The 18079-nt window shown below is 37.1% G+C and overlaps 1 protein-coding gene across 3 annotated transcripts in view; it reads right to left on the reverse strand.

Moving 5' to 3' along the window:
• The window catches only part of TMEM185A (transmembrane protein 185A), a 38320-nt gene that overhangs the window by 15943 nt on the left and 4298 nt on the right, over window positions 1–18079 (reverse strand). The gene's annotated exons all lie outside the window — the stretch shown is intronic.

The raw sequence follows: 18079 nt of genomic DNA on the forward strand, positions 1-18079 counted from the left end.
ACCCATGGAAACCTGCCAGGCAGGAAAGGATGTGAGATGAAGAAGCATTCCAGGCAGGAAAAGCTAGCTATACTAAGGCATGGAGACTGGAAAATGTTGACATGTTCAGGATATGGTCAAGTTCTGTCACTGACTAATTATTTGATTCTACTTTTAAAAAGGCAGGCATCTGTCATGTTCACATACAGTGAATTACAGTACATGTATTTTTTTTTTTTAAGAAAGACGCCAGTGAAGGAGTCACTTTCTTCTTTTTTTTATTTTTTAAAGATTTTATTTTTTTTCCTTTTTCTCCCCAAAGCCCCCCAGTACATAGTTGTATATTCTTCGTTGTGGGTCCTTCTAGCTGTGGCATGTGGGATGCCGCCTCAGCGTGGTCTAATGAGCAGTGCCATGTCCGCGCCCAGGATTCGAAATGACGAAACACTGGGCCGCCTGCAGCAGAACGCGAGAACTTAACCACTCGGCCATGGGGCCAGCCCCAGTACATGTATTATACTTTTCCTGAGTGAATAAATTATGCATACACATGCATTTCACATAAGAGGGACTTCCTGAAGAGGATGTCCTTAAAATATTAATCAGAAATTACATTGTTGAGGACTTCTACTTCTAGCTTTGATGTAATAAGAAGAATAGGGTTTTGCTTCCCACCTTAAATAAGAAACTGGACAAAATATACAAAACAACAGTTTTCAGACACTGGTCAACAGGCAGTGAAAGACCATGATGGCAGAGAGAAAGAAAAGAAAGGAGGTAAACTCTATTATTGTCCTAGCTTACTGGCTGGAGGCAGTTTCCAGGCAGCAGCAAGAACGTAGTTAACACCAATCCTATTGACAACTACACTAAATGTAAATGGTCTAAATATCAATTAAAAGACAAAGATTGTCAGATGAGATTAAAAAAACAAGACAACCATATACTGTAAGAATCACACTTAACTATCTATAAAGTCACAGATAGATAAAAGCAAAAAAAACAGAAAAAGTTATACCAAGCCAACACTAACCAAAAGAATGTTGGAGTGATTATATTAATATCTGTTTTAGTCTTCTATTGGTGCTGTAACACATTACCACAAACTTAGCTCCTTAAAACAATACAAATTTATCATCTCACAGTTGTACATGTCAGAAGTCCAGACAAACTTGGTTCGTTTCTCTGTTCAGAGTCTCATAAGGTGGAAATCAAGATGTCAGTTGGCTGGGCTCTTATCAGGGGACTCTGGTAAGAATCTGCTTCCCAGTGCATCCAAGTTGCTGGCAATCTAGTTTCAGGTGATTTAAGGACTGAGATCCCAGTGTCTTTTCTGGCTGTCAACTGGTGGCTGCCCTTAAATCATAGAGGTCTCTGTCTGATCCCTTCACATAGGCCTTTACATCTCAAAGCCAGCAACAGCATATCAAATCTTTCTCACGCTTGGAATTCTTCTGACTACTTCTGCCAAAATGCCCCTGCTTCCAGAGAAAGTTCTTTGATTTTAAGAGCTCATGTGATTATATTGGGTCCACCTGGATAATTCAGGATACTATTTCTATTTTAAAGACCATAACTGTGGTAGGCAGAATTCTAAAGATGTTCCTATTGTCTGGTTATTCAATCAAACACTAATATAAGTATGACCATGAAAGGAATTGGCAGATCGAATTAAGGTTGCTAATCATCTGACCTAATATTTAAATAGGGAGATTATCATGGATTATCCCCGGTCGGCCCAATGTAATCATATGAGCCCTTAAAAGCAGAAGAGGAAGGCTTACACTCTGAGTAAGTCAGAGAGATGTCTAAAAAGATGAGAGATGAGACAGAAGGGGAAGTCAGGGATTCCAAACATGAGAAGGACTCAACTGCCTTTGCGGGCCTTGAAGATGGTGGAAGGAAGCCATGGGCCAAGGAATGCAGGCAGACTCTAGAAGTTGAGAATGACTCCTGACTGACAGGCAAAAAGGAAATGGGGTCTTCAGCTGTACAACCACAAGGAACAAAATTCTGACAACAACCGAAATGAGTTTGGAAGCAGATTAATACCAGAGCCTCCAGAAAGGAATACAGCCCTGCCACCACTTTGATTTCAGCCTTGTGAGACTCTAAGCAGAAGATCCAAGTGAGCCATGCTATACCTGTACTTCTGAACTACAGAACTGTGAGATAACTACGTGTAGCTTTAACACACTAAATCTGTAGTAATTTGTCATGGAAGCAATAGAAACTAACACATAACCTTAAATACATTTGCAAAGTTCCCTTTGCCATGTAACATAACTTATTCCCATGTTCCAGGGCTTAGGGTCTGAATATCTTTGAGGGGCCATTCTGCTTACCAAAATAGAAGATAAGGTATATTTTTCACCAAGGAATATTATGAGGGAAAAATCAGGGCAGTTCATAATGATAAAGAGGTGAATTTGTAAAAGAGGATGTAACAACTATAAATATTTATGAACAGTACCTAATAACAAAGCTTCAAAATTTGTGTAGAAAATATTCATATTTAAAATACTAAGGACAGGTGATGTCAGCATCATGGTGGAGTGAACTTTCCCAGGACTCTCTCCCCTCCAACATACAACAATAAGGGTCATCCATACATCCAACAGAGGACATCCTAACACAACACAAAAATGTCAGAGAGAAATGCAGCCATACAACAGAGGGTGGAGAGGCTGGAGTCTGCCTCAGAGGAGCTGGAATAGGGTAAGACAGAACTTTGCTCCCTCACCTAAAGACTGCACTCAACAAACACGGGAGGCTCCGTGAGGGAAGGAGCAGGTGAGGGGATGCTTGTTCACGGGAACATCACGGACTCCCTAGGGCCCTTGCAGCCTATAGGGAAGCCCTCTAATGGGGCGAAAGCTTTCACAGGGGGTGATCTCATCAAGCCAACACCTCAGGAGACCAGATAGTGAGAGCAGAACAAGAAAACCCCAAGAGCATGCAGGAAATAGCACCCCTCCCACTACCCACCCTGCACCTGCTCCACTGCATGGGATCTAGGCTGAAGGCAGAGGGCTCAGAATATGCTGCTTGTGACCCCCACCGAGTAGCAATAGGCGGTAACTGAAACCAAATAATATCAGAATGTGTAAGACTTGACCACCTCTAGCAATATCAGACACTACATCAAATCTCCAGACCAGAGAGAAAACGACAAGTACCCAGAAGTCAGTCCTGAGGACACAGAAATATGTAATCTAAACGACAATGAATTCAAAATAGCTATCATCAAAACACTCAATGAGGTAAAAGAGAATGTAGAGAGACAATTCAACAAGTTCAGGAGCTACTTCACAAAAGAGATTGAAACTACAAAGAAGAATCAATCAGAAGTATTAGAGATGAAAGACAGTGGAAGAAATAAAACAAAATACAGATTCCCTGAACACTGGAGTGGACATCATAGAAGAGCGTATCAGCAGAATCGAAGATAGACAGGTTGAAATGCTGCAAACAGAGGAGGAGAGAGAACTAAGCCTAAAAAGAAATGAAGAAACTCTCCAAGAAACCCGACTCAATGAGGAAATGCAAAACAAGAATGATAGGTATTCAAGAAGGAGAAGAGAAGCAGAATCGAGCAGAAAGCATGTTCAAAGAAATAATAGCAGAGAACTCCCCAAATCTAGGGAAGGAGAGGGAAATCTGTGTGAAAGAAGCTTCCAGATCTCCCAGATTTGTCAATGTAAAAAGACATACTGCAAGGCATATAGTAGTAAAACTGGCAAAAATGAATGACAAAGAATACTAAGGGCAGCAAGGCAGAAGAAAATAACCTAAAAAGGAACCCCTATCAGGCTTTCAGCAGATTTCTGTGCAGAAACCTTACAAGCCAGAAGAGAATGGAACAACACATTCAAATCTTCAAAATACAAAAATCTTCAGCCAAGAATACTGTATCCAGCAAAAATATCCTTCAGATATGAGGGAGAAATAACATATTAAGGGCAAATAGAAAAATCCACAATTATTATTGGAAACTAACACTTCCCTCTCGGTAACTGATAGAAGATATAGAAAATTACTAAGGATATACAAGATTGTAATAACACTATCAACCAATGTGACCTAATTGATACTGATAAAGCACTCCATCCAACGAAAGCAGAATACAAATTTCTTTCAAGTACACATGGAACATTCACGAAGACAGACTCAATTCTGGGCCATAAAACAAGCCTCAACAAATTTAAAAGGTTTGAAATCATACAAAGTAAATCTCTAAGCACAATGAAATTAAACTAAAAATGAATAACAGAAAGATATCCGGAGAATTATCAAAATACTTGTAAATTAAATAACACTCTTCTAAATAATCTATTGATAAAAGGAAATAAACACAAGGAAAATTTGAAAAATTCTGGAGTAAATGAAAGTGAAAATGCAATGTACTAAAATTTGTGAAATACAGCTAAAGCAGTACTTAAGGGAAATTTATAGCATCAAATGCTTATATTAGAAAAGATCTCACGTCAACAATCTAAGATTCACCTTAAACTAGAAACAAAAGGAAACTTTTAAAAAGTAAACAGAAGGAAGGAAATGATAAATATAAGCACAGATATCAATGAAATATAGTAGAAAGACATTAGAGAAAAATCAATGAAAATAAAAGCTTGTTCTTTGAAAAGATCATGAAAATTGGTAAACCAGTAGCTACAGTGATCAGGAAAAAACCAGTCACATAATACCAATATCAGGAATGAAAGCAGGGACATCACTTCAAATCCTATAAATATGACAGGGATTAGAAGAGGATATTATGAATAACTTTATTCACGTAAATTTCTGAAAGAAAGACGTTATTGAAGTTCACACAAAAAGAAATACTTTCATATCCCTATATCTAGTAAAGAAACAAATTGTAGTTAAAATCATTCTCACAAAGAAAATGTGACGCCCTGAGAAAATATACCAAACAAAGAAGAAATAGCACCAATTTTTCACAAACTCTTGCACAAAAAGATGATGGAGGAACATGCCCCAATTTATTTTATGAGGCCAGCATTACCCTGATACCAAAACCTGACCAAGAAAGAAAACTAGAAACCAATATCCTTCATGAACATAGACGTAAAAACCCTAAAAAATTATCAAATTGAATCCAGCAATATATGAAAAGGATACTACATTATGACCAGTGTGGTTTACCCAAAATTGCACTCTTGGCTTAACATTTGAAATCAATTAATGCAAATCACTGTTAATAGACTAAAAAAGAAAAACCATATGATTATCTGAATAGTTCCAGAAAAAAGCATTCGACATAATTCACTGCCCATTTAAGATAGAAGCTCTAAACAAATTTGGAACAGAAGTGTGTCTATGAAGAACCTACGGTTACAAATATGCTTCATGGTGAAAGACCAAATACTTTTCCCCTAAGACTGGAAACAAGGTAAGTCTGCCTGTTTCAATACATCTATTCAACATTGATAATACAAGAAAAGAAATAAAAGGGATAAAGATTTGAAAGGAAGAAGTAAATGTGATATTTGAAGACAAAATGACTATGTAGAAAATCCGAAGTGATCTATCAAAAAAGATACTAAATCTAATAAGTGAATTTAGCAAAGTTGCAAGATACAAGGTAAATGTATAAAAAATATTACTGCTTTTCTATATGTTAGCAATGAGAAATTGGACATAAATTTTTAAAAATATGTATCATTTTAATCTCCATAGATGAAGAGAAAGCATTTGACAAGATCCACCATCCATTCATGATAATAACCGAATAAAAAGAGTACAGAAGGAAAGCACCTCAACATGATAAAGGCCACATATGACAAACCCACAGCCATCATCACATTCAATGGGGAAAAACTGAAAGCCATCCCTCTGAGAAGAGGAACAAGACAAGGGTGCCCACTCTCACTACTCTCATTCAACATAGTACTGGAGGTTTTGGCCAGAGCAATTAGGCAACAAAAAGAAACAAAGGAATCCAAATTGCCAAGGAGGAAGTGAAACTCTCACTGTTGCAGACAATAGATTTTATATATAGAAAACCCTAAAGAATCCATTGGAAAACTGTTAGAAATAATCAACAACTACAGCAAAGTTACAAGGCACAAAATCAACTTCCAAGTATCAGTTGCATTTCTAGACTCTAATAACGAACTAACAAAATAAGAAGTCAAGAATACAATCCCATTTACAATCGCAACAAAAAGAATAAAGTATCTAGGAATAAATTTAACCAAGGAGGTGAAAGACCTATACAAAGAAAACTATAAGACATCACTGAAAGAAATAGATAATGACATAAAGAAATGGAAAGATATTCCATGCACATGGATTGGAAGAACAAATATAGTTAAAATGTTCATACTACCAAAAGCAATCTACATATTCAATGCAACCCCAATCAGAATCCCAATGACATTCTTCACTGAAATAGAACAAAGAATCTTAAAATTCATATGGGGCAACAAAAGACCCCAAATAGCTAAAGCAATCCTGAGAAACAAGAACAAAGCTGGTGGCATCGCAATCCCTGACTTCAAAATATAGTACAAAGCTATAGTAATCAAAACAGCATGGTACTGGTACAAGAATAGGCACACAGATCAATGGAACAGAATTGAAAGCCCAGAAATAAAACCACACATCTATGGACAGCTAATCTTCAACAAAGGTGCCAAGAACACAAAATGGAGAAAGGAAAGACTTCAATAAATGGTGCTGGGAAAACTGGACAGCCACATGCAAAAGAATGAAAGTGGACCATTATCTTATACCATACACAAAAATAGATTGAAAATGAATGAAAGGCTTGAAGGTAAGACTTGACACCATAAAACTGATGGAAGCAAACATAGGCAGTACACTCTTTGACATCAGATTTAAAAGGATCTTTTCGAGTACCATGTCTACTCAGACAAGGGAAACAAGAAAAAATAAACAAGTAGGACTTCATCAGACTAAAGAGCTTCTGGAAGGCAAAGGAAACCAAGATGAAAATGAAAAAACAACCACCTACTCAGAGAAAATATTCTCAACTCATATATCCAATAAGGGGTTAATCTCCGTAATATATAAAGAACTCAGACAAATGAACTACAAAAAATAAACAACCCAATCAAAAAGTGGGCAGAAGATATGAACATTTTTCCAAAGAAGATATACAGGTGGCCAATAAACACATGAAAAGATGCTTAACATCACTAATCATCAGGGAAATGCAAATCAGAACTACACTTAGATATCATCCTATGCCCATTAGAATGTCTATAATCACCAAGACAAAAAACAACAAACGTTGGAGAGGATGTGGAAAAAAGGGAACCCTCATCCACTGCTGGTGGGAGTACAAACTGGTGCAGTCACTGTGGAAAACAGTATAGAGATTTCTCAAAAAATTAACAATAGAAATACCATATGACCCAGCTATTCCACTACTGGTTATTTACCCAAAGAACTTCAAATCTACAATACAAAGAAAATTATGCACCCCTATGTTCACTGCAGCATTATTCACAATAGCCAAGACTTGGAAGCAACCCAAGTGCCCATCAATTGATGACTGGATAAAGAAAATATGGTATATATATGCAATGGAATACAACTCAGCCATAAAAAAGATGTAACTGTCCCAATTGCAACCACATGGATGGACACTGAGGGCATTATTTTAAGCAAAATAAGCCAGACAGAGAAAGACAAACACCATATGATTTCACCGATATGTGGAATATAAACAAACTTATGGACAGAGAACAAATTAGTGGTTACCGAGGGAAGGGGGGTGGGCATAAGGGGTGAAGGGATGCACTTATCTGGTGTATAATAATAATAATAATAACAAATAATAAACATAATAATATTTATTATAAAAATAACAAATAATAATGTACAACTGAATTTCATTTTATAAGCTATTATGGCCAAAATAAAAAATAGATATATATATCATTTACTGCAACGTTCCTATAAATCTAAAACTATTCTAAAATTAAAAGTTTATGAATAAACTACCATTTACAAGAGCATCAAAATATGAAATACTTAGATCTAAATGTAACGAAATATGTGCAAGACTTGTACACTGAAACCTATCAAACACTACCAAGAAAAATTAAAGCTCTAAATAAATATAGAGATATACCATGTTTATAGATTAGAAAATTCAATATTGTTAATATTTACATCCTCTGTGTATTAGCTTCCTATGGTTACAATAACAAATTGCCAACAATTTGGTACCTTAAAACAACACATATTTATTCTCTTTTAGTTCTGGAGACCAGAGGTCCAAAACGGGTTTCACTGGGTCAAAACTAAGGTGTCAGCAGGGCCCTGCTCCCTCTGGAGACTAAGGGAGAATCTATTCCTTGTGTTTTCCAGTTTCTAGAGCTGCATTCCTTGCATTTGTTGGGCACCTTCCTCCATTATCAAAACCAGCAGCACAGCATCTTCAAATCTCTTTCTCTCCTTTCATCACACTGCCTTCTCCTCTTAACAGTATCTCCTTCTGCCTCCCTCTTATATGGAAAGCCATGACTGCTTTTAGGGCCCACGTGGATAATCCAGGATACTCTCTCCATTTCAAGATCTTTAACTTAATCACATCTTTTGCCATATAAGCTAATATTCACCTTTTTGCCATAGAAGGTAATATTCACAGGTTCCAAGGAATAGGAAGTGGCTATCTTTGAGGGCCATTATTTAGCCTGCCACACTCATCAAATTATTCTAAAGATTCAATGCAATCCTAATGAAAATTCCAGCAGCCTCTTCTGTAGAAATTGATATACTAATTCTAAAAGTTATATGAAAATGCAAAGAACCTAGAATGGGCAAAACCATTACGAGAAAGAACAAAGTTGGAGAACTCATACTACAAGCTTTCAAGGCTTATTATCAAGCTAAAATAATCAAGACAATGTGGTATTAGCATCAGAAGAGACACAGAGAATAGAAGAGAGTCCAAAAACAGACACATACACACATGGTCAGTTAATTTTTGACAAAGGTGTCAAGGCAATTCAATGGAGAAAGGATTGTTTCAACAAATGGTGCTGAAACAACTGGAAAGATGGGATAAAAGCATCAAGACTCTTAAGCTCACAGCATATACAAAAATTTATGTGAAATGGATCACAGACCTAAATATAATGGCCAAAACTATAAAATGTATAGAAAACATAGGGGGGGAAATAATTGCCACGTAGGGTTAGGCAAAGATTTCTTAGACGGAATATAAAATTGGACTTTTCCAAAATTAAAAACTCTTACTCTCCAGAAGACTCAATTAAGAAAATGAAAAACGAAGCCACAGACTGGGAGAATATATTCTGAAAACATATATCTGACAAGGTACCTGTATTCAGTATAGATAAAGGACTTTTACAATGAAAAAACAAGAAAATAATCCAATTAAAAACGGCAAAAAATAAGAACAGACACTTCATCAAAGAAGTTATACAAAAGGCAAATAAGCACATGAAAAAATTCTCTAAATTTTCAGACATTCAGGAAATGCAAATCAAAACAAAAATGAGATAAAACTACACACTCACCACACTGACTAAAATTAAAATGATTAACTCTGACAACTGTTGCTAAGGATGTGGAACAACCAGAACCCTCATATATTGCTGGTGGGAATGCAAAACAGCACAGCCACTTTAGAAAACACGTTGGCAGTTTCTTACAAAGTTTAAGTACATACTTACTCTATGGCCCAGCAATCCCATGCCAATGTATTTCTTCAAGAAAAAGGAAAACATATGCCCTCACAAAGACTTGTATTCAAATGTTCAAAGTAGCTTTATGTCTAATAGCCACTGGAAACAACCCAATGTCCATAAACTGGTGAATGGTTAAACCAATTGTGGTTATCTGTTCAATGGAATACTAACCAGCAGCAAAAAGGAAGAAACTAGGGATGCATGCAACAACATGGATGAACCTGAAATGCACTATGCTAAGTAAAATAACTCAGACTGCAAACACAACATACTGGATGACTCCATTTATTTGACATTCTGGGAAAGGCAAAAGTATAGATATAGAAAACAGATGAGTGTGGTTACCAGTGGCTGTGCTGGGGGAAAGGCTGACTACAAAGGGACATGAGGGAATTTCTGGCAGTGATGGAACTGTTCTCTATGTACATCTTTGGGTGGTGGTTACACAAGTGTATGGATTTATCAAAACTCACAGGACTGTGCACTAAAAAATGGTAAATTTTGTTGCAAGTAAACTATACTTCAATAAACGTGGCATATCTATTGATCTATCTATACATTCACAACATCAACAACTAATTATTTACTGGATATTTATGGAACGTCAGGTACTGTGCTGCTTTTCATGCATTATTTCACTTCAGCCTCACAGCAATCCTATGAAGGAGGCATTTTCACTATTCCCATTTTACAGATGAGGAATGAAGCCAAAGATGTTAAATAACTTGTCCAAGCAGCTAGCAGCTCACAGAGCTGGGATTCAAACTAAGATCTATTTGACTCCAAACTCCGTTTAATTGAGTACCACACAATACTGACTTTATACTGATAATTCAACGTTCTCGGAAAAGCATCTGGATAGATATGCACTAAGGATTAACAGTCATCTACAGTGGGGAGGCTTAAGGGCAGCCTTTACACTCTTTTGCTTATGATTGCTGATTTTTCTATAAGGTGTATGTACCGCTTTTGTATTGTAAAAAACAACACAAGAAACTTCAATTGGAAAAAAAGGAGGAGGTTGTAAAGAGATGGGACCTACAAAACTCAACTCAGAAGCAAACCTCCAGGAGTTTAAACTACAGTGGGAGGACCATCAGATGTGAAGTTGCTAACTAGAATATCTATATAGCACTTTTGTGTCACAGTAGTCTTGTCTATAAAATCAGGGTAATATGTACCTCAGAAGGTAGTTGTGAATATAAAATAATAAATATGAAAAGTACTTTATGTACAGAACTAAATTAGTGGTTCTCAAAATGCTTTGTATCAGGACTCCTTTACAACACTTAAAAGTTACTGAGAACCCCAAAGAGCTTTGTTTCATGGGTTATACCTATTAGTATTTACTACATCAGATTTTTAAAACTATTTTAAATATTTTTAGTAATTCATTTAAAATAATAAGCTTATATATATTAACATAAGTAACAAAATTTTAATAAAAAAAACTATTTTCCAAAATTGTTTTTAGAGTTTTGCAAATTTTTTAAATGTTTGGCTTCATAGAAGACACCTAGATTCTAATGTCGACATCTGCATTCATTCTGTTGGAATACGCTGTTTGGGTTCAAAGCATATGAAGAAAATATGTCCCCACAGAGATATGTAATTAGAAAAGAAGTGAGTGTTTTAATAGCTCTTTCAGATAACTGTGGATATTGTTCTTTGACAGGACACTAAAACTCAACAAGTGGTAGTTTCTTGAAGGTTAACTGTGACGCAGAATATGAAACCCTATCAATGAACTTTTTCTGGTCTGCTACACTGAAATCTGTTGGTCTCTCTTGCCCTTTGAATGAATCTTTCACCCCTGCAAGGTCATAACACCATGTAAGGTGCATTGGAGAATACTGGTTCATTGAGTAATGAAGATCTTTCAAAAACTGTTGACACATTTCACTATACAATAGCAAAAAAAAACACACTAGTTATCACAACCCACTTCATCAGAAACATTTTAAGTATTAAGAGTCTGTCAAGCTCATGGTGGTAGATACAACTTCTCAAAAATTCTGATCTTCCCCTGAAAGCTCAAATTTTACCCTTTGCAAAAAATACCATAAGTTGTTTTCCTTGAAGTGAGAGGTTTACCTGCATTTTTGAGAAAATGCCTGCCAAATACCCTAATACAAATAGCCATAGCCTTGTCTATTAGTTGTCCTTTCAGCTAAAAAAGGTGTTCCATGAAAAAAGCAGCCTGTAACTCAGGCACACAAATGTTTTTCCTCAAGTCAACCACTGTACTTCAGTAGACAGCAGACAGCCTTTATGCATTCTTCCTATTTTGTCACATGGAATATTAAAAAATGTGTACTAAAGGGTCAAGATTTAATGAGACTGGTATTTTTTCTGCTTTATCAAGGACATTCTTAAGTGAAGCTGGCTTTTTTTTTAACTGAAGCACAATGTAGTGAAGAATCAAATGACCACTAGTATAATTTCATGTCACCAGCTTGATTCATGCTCAGGTGCCAGCAGTTTACCCACCACTGCTTTCACACCATCAGTGCAGATGTCAACCCAGAGAAATAGGTAAAGAATGTTTTAGTATTATTATGAAAATAGATTTGACCTCGAAGACCCCTGGGAAGGTTCTCAAGGCCCCCCAAGGTCTGCGAAAAATAGTGTGATAATCGCTGAGCTAAATACATGTTAGTTATGATTTCTAATACTCAAAAACAAGGGGAGGCTTTTACAAGCTTTTACAAAGAAAAAGAGAGCCATCACGGAAAGAGGCCAAGATAAGAATGACTTCATCCCTAGACTCTGGAGGAGAAAAGGGCTTGAGGGGGGATTCACAAGATAAGAGAAATGGATCAATCACCACAGAGAGAAAAGTAACCAGCTGAGACAACCTTTTCCCTCTGAAAGCAGAGGGGCATATTGCAAAATCTAGAAAATCAGAACCAATTTGTCACCCAAAGCCCACGGCTACAGATAATATTACCAGAAACAATGGATTTGAAAACAGACAGAATATTTAAAAGAAATAAGTGAATTAGAACATTAACAAATGCAAGGACAAGGGTACACACAGGATTCATACGGAAATTAGATAACACGTAGAGGTAAATTTTTTCTAAAGGAGTTTCAGACTATAAACAAAAAATAGATGAGGTGGGGGGACAGTAAACCCTGTAAGCTAAATTCATTATCTTCCCTAAAAGAGTTTTCTTATTTAACAGAAGAGTAGTAGAAATAATGAAAATAGAAGTATCAAAATGTTTAAAATGTTGGAAAAGTGATTATTTTATAATTTTTGACATAATTTAAAAGGAAATTAAGAGCTCTGGTCTGTTAGATGAAAAATAAAAAAAACAGAAAGGAAACAAGATAAACTTACAAGAGGACAAATAATAGTACAAAAATATAATTCCTAAATCAAAAACTGGGGTTGGAAAAACATAAATTGGATGAAATATACTTGTGTTAGTTTTCTATTGTTGCCATATACAAAATTACCACCAACCTAGTGGCTTAAAATGCGCAAACTTATTATCTTTACAGTTCTGGACATCAAAAGTCTGAAACGGGTCTCACTGGACTAAAATCAAGGTGTCACCGGGGCTGTGATCCTGGAGGCCCCAGGAGGGAATGTTTCCCTGTTTTTCCAGCTTCTAGAGGCCACCTCCTAGCTCCTTGGCTCATGGTCCCTTGCTCCAGTTTCAAAGCCAGCAGTGGAGAGTCGAGTCCTTCTCACATCGACTCACTCTGCCCTCCCCTCTTCTGCCTCCTTCTTCTACATTTAAGACCTGTGATCATGGGCCCAGCCAGAGAATCCAGAATAATCTCCCTATTTTTAGGTCAGTTGATTAGCAACCTTAATTTCATCTGCTACCTTATTTCCTCTTTGCCATGTAACAGAACATATTCCCAGGTTCCAAGGATTAGGATGTGGGCATATTTGGAGGGTTATTATTCTGCCTACCACAAGGCCTATAATAAGAAAGATCACTTACTGGATGAAAAACTAAAAACTAAATCTGTTGCATTCAAGAGTCACACTTGCAACCAATGTCAAAAACCAACCACAAGGAAGGAGATAACAAAGGTTTATTGTGCCTGGGTAAGGGCAAGAGAAGCAGTAATTTGATAAATTAGATGTCAAAGCAAAAAGTATTAAAATACTAAAACGACTAAGAAGGAAAATCTAAATAATGAAAACCTCACAACATGGCCACAGAATATGGAAATATCTGACAATTTTTCTTTTAAGAATAAACAGATATTTTCATTGTGGGCTTCTACATGCGTCTATTAAATCATGACAGATAAAGTAGACAAAGTTCCTAAGGAAACTATGGAAATAAACACTAGAGTAGATAAAAATAGCATGGTTCTACTGAGAGAATTAAGTAGCAGGACAACAAAATCTGCGTTCTTTACATGCATAAAGATTTTTCTAGAGGGAGAAAAAGGCCTTGGGGCACCGATACACAACAAACACAAATCTAATTTAAAATTTTAAAAAACTGATTGAGTGCTGGCAACGTGTGGCATATATAAAGACGAGAAAGAAAAAGCCTCTGCCCTGAAGATGCTCAAAGACTAACAGAAGCAGAGGGGGATTCCTCAACAAGTAAATATATGTCACTGTAAAGCGGGACATGGCAGATGAATCTCCCAGGGAACGCTGGGAGGGGAGGTGGGATTTGGGCAGTAGGCTGGGGATAGGGAATTCCAGACAAAGGGGATAAGATTTTTAAAAGTGTGAGATAGTTTTTTGTATTCCAGGAGACTGGAACATGTGGAGTACATTCTGCAAATCTTGGGGGGCTGGGTGCTGAGGAGACAGGAGAAAAGGCACCGGAGGAAATAAGGGAAAGGTAAGCTGGGGTAAGAAGGTAGGGGGCGTTGAATATCAGGTAAAGCCCTGGGAATTTATTAATAGGCAATAGGGAGCCTCTAAAGGTTTTCTGAGCGAGAGTGACAAAAAGCATAGAAGAGTGTCTAAGGTAGATTGTAACTGGCAGAGACTGGAGGCAGAAATTCTACACAATTCAAAATAAAACGGCAAAAATAGACTGAAAATTGCCTAACCATATGGATCTTTTTCAAAATTAACTTGTTGAGCAGTGTAGGGGAGTTGAAGAGATTATTTATGGAACTTTATTTGAGCTTCAGGTTCCTCATGAGCAAAATGCAGACACTTCTAGCTCTACCAGGCAATGCTGAGGTAAGGATTAAAGAACCCATCAGAAAGCACTGACTGCAGGGCTTGGCACCAAGCAGGTAATACTCAGTAAATGTTAGTTTCCTCCCTTAAGTAATGACTAAATTGAGGATGAAACAGAACGCTATTACAGAATATTTAAAATACTACTAAAACACAACTGCAACAGCAAAACACCTGGGCTGCCGGCAAAGCAAGACTCAGAGAAAATGTATCCACCCCAAAAAGGCAAATAAAAGCAAAAAAGAAAAGAACAAAAAGGCAAAGGGAAAACTAGTGAACTGAGTTTCTATCTAAGAAATTTAGGAGAAAAAAAAAAAAAACAACCAAAGGAGCCAAAATATGGAAATAATAAAACTAAATAAATAAAACGGAATTGATAAGTAACACCAATAGCTGGTTCTTTGAAAAAATGAACAAAATACAAAGTTGATCAAATAAAACAAATACAATCAGAAATTTTAAAAGAGGTAATTTATACTCACATTTTTAATTGGGGGAAGAAAGAATAGTATCTCAACTATACCAATACATTTGAAAGACAAGCAAAAAAGAAGACTGCATATCAAATAGGCAATTCCAAACCTGACGGGCAAGAAGAGAATATGACAGGGCAATAACACAGTGATAAGAGAATTTATTTTTAGAAAAGTTACAGTCAAAGCCTTTGAGTTACTTTTCAAGAAACATTCAGACCAGAGTCCAAGTATAAAAATAGACTTTGCGTAATTCTCCACAAACCAGCACATGGAGGCTGCACTGGATATTCTGGCATCAACCACTATTTCCTAAATTTCTCTTTTCCAATTACAACTTGAAAATGGATTTATTCCACTCTCATCTGAATCTGTAATGCTAGTACATGATTACTAAGTAGTGTCACATGGGGCAAACTACAAAGCTAGTGTCCTCTCCGAAATTTATGTGGAGGTTTCTGCTTGAGGCTCAAGCACCTAGTAAAGGGATGACTCTGTGAGTGTGTAAGTTCTTGTATCTGTTTTCTGCAAATCAAAAGAATGCAACTGGACTCTTTTTAGACCCATCGGTTTTCTCCAGTGAAAGCTGGTGGCTTAACTGGAGAAGGCACACGTGCACACACGCATGCTCTGGGTGACACATGACTGTGAGCGCCTCTTTGTCTACAACTTTAGAGATGGCTCCAACTGAAAAACTGCTAAGTGACACTTTTCCAAACTGTTAAAGGGACTGTACCTCTTATGCTGAGCAGAATCTTACTGACAACATTTAAAGTCTTTTAGTGGCGATTTTAACTGGTTTTATCAAGATGAAACATGTTTACGAGCATTTAACCAGCAGATATAGGAAAGCACAAAAGCCAAATAAAAACATATCACTCTTAAGGAAGACTAGAAAGAGCCCAGGCAGGCAGGAAGCTGGCCATTTATCAGCTATGCAATCATGGATGGGTCACTGTCTCCCTAAGCCTGTCTCTTCATCAGGTTGCTCATGTATCGATTCATTAAGATAAGGGAATGTGAAAGCCCTATGTAAATGATCAATTTTACCTATTTTAGCTGCTACTAGCATTATAGAAGAGAAAAGTTGTAACAGTCTCATTTAGCAATCATTTTTCTCAATATTAGGTCACAAGTGACAAAGTACAAATCATCAGTTATAAAGAGCCTATATACACAGTTCAATTCAAGGCTTTCATCTTAAATTCTAGTCACTTTCTACAGTACAATCTATGATCAGGCAAGGCAATTAGAAACCCCAAGCTCAATATGGGAAGCTTAACTTCTGGAGTCCTAGGACACCATCTAAAACTCCTCCAACTCACTGTCTCTCCCCTACAACAGAAAGTCTCCAATGTACATGTTATTTGTACTCAAAATCCACTCATTCAGCACATTTATTGAACACCTCAACATCTTGGCCCACAAAGAACTCACAGCCAGGAAAAATATGTGCGTAATTATCAAGTAATGAGAATGATATCTTTAAAACCAGAAATTATGCATTCAAATGAGACTTGTCTCCTTTAAACAGTCCCCCTGGGAGGCAATGCACAAATTCCACTTCATTGCTCAAACCATCTTTGGAGCTTTCCTCCTGGAATTGCCTTGAGAGCCTGCAGTCTGTTCTTTTAAATACCTTCAGTGGTGCCAAATCCTCACCAAGAGTGAATTTGATTTTTGGAAATGGCCAAAAGTCAGTCAGAGCCAAGTTTAGTGAATAAGATGTGTGATCAAACGAGGTGGCACTATTTTGGTTCAAAAATGATATATGATTATAAAGCAATAAGATGGATTTCCTTATATGATTTGTAATCTGACTCCAAAGGAAATTCCCGATGAGTGACAAGGAGTGTAAGCAATGGGACAGATATATATGTCTCTCTTTTCCCTAAGTAACCTCTCTGAAGGATAATACTCACTTGGATGTGAAGGTCTGCTTTGTTTAGTCACTTACAACCCATACACAGAAGGCTCCTTAGCATATCGGATCTACTGTGTCATGGGGTGACTGTCACTAAATTAGAGAGGGAGCATGGCATGCAGGAAAGAGTACAGGCTTCAGGAGGACACTGACTTGCATTAGAATCCTGACTTGGCCCCTTGTCCCCTCTGGAACTTTAGGGAAGTCACGAGCTCTCTAGGACTGCAAAACAAGGCTGATATCCAACTTGAAGAGTTGTTGTAAAGACTCATGATAACGGATACAAAGCACCGACATTCTGCCTGGCACGTGGTAAGTGCCCCATAAGTCACAGCTATTATTAATATTAACCTCAGTGTAACCAAGAGGCTTTTCTTACTATAAGTGGTTTGAGATGACAAAACAACAGATAAACAGACATTTGGGTGGTGAGTAGTTCATTAACAATACCAACATACACTCACTACTGATGGATCTGGAGCATGCTATTTTTTAAAGAACAGTAATACGTAAATAATGTTTGCAGTAATTGCTAACACTACGTGTAGTATTTTAAAATCACATGACACGTGTTGCTGGCACTGCTCCTACCACACTGACCTTTCACTACAGTCTGAACATACCAGGCCCTCCCATGCCCCAGTGCCTTTGCATACTTTGTCCCTCCTAAGATGCCTTTCCTGCCCCCTGGTTTGACAAAGCCCTGCAATTATGTCATTCAAGATTGAGCTGTAGAACCTTCCCTGCCTGCTCTAGATGGAATTAATGGCTCTGCCCCTTGTGCTCATACAGCATTTGGTTCCTGTCTCTGGAA

Source organism: Equus caballus, chromosome X, assembly GCF_041296265.1.
Source record: "Equus caballus isolate H_3958 breed thoroughbred chromosome X, TB-T2T, whole genome shotgun sequence".
In the NCBI taxonomy this organism is placed as follows: Eukaryota; Metazoa; Chordata; class Mammalia; order Perissodactyla; family Equidae; genus Equus; species Equus caballus.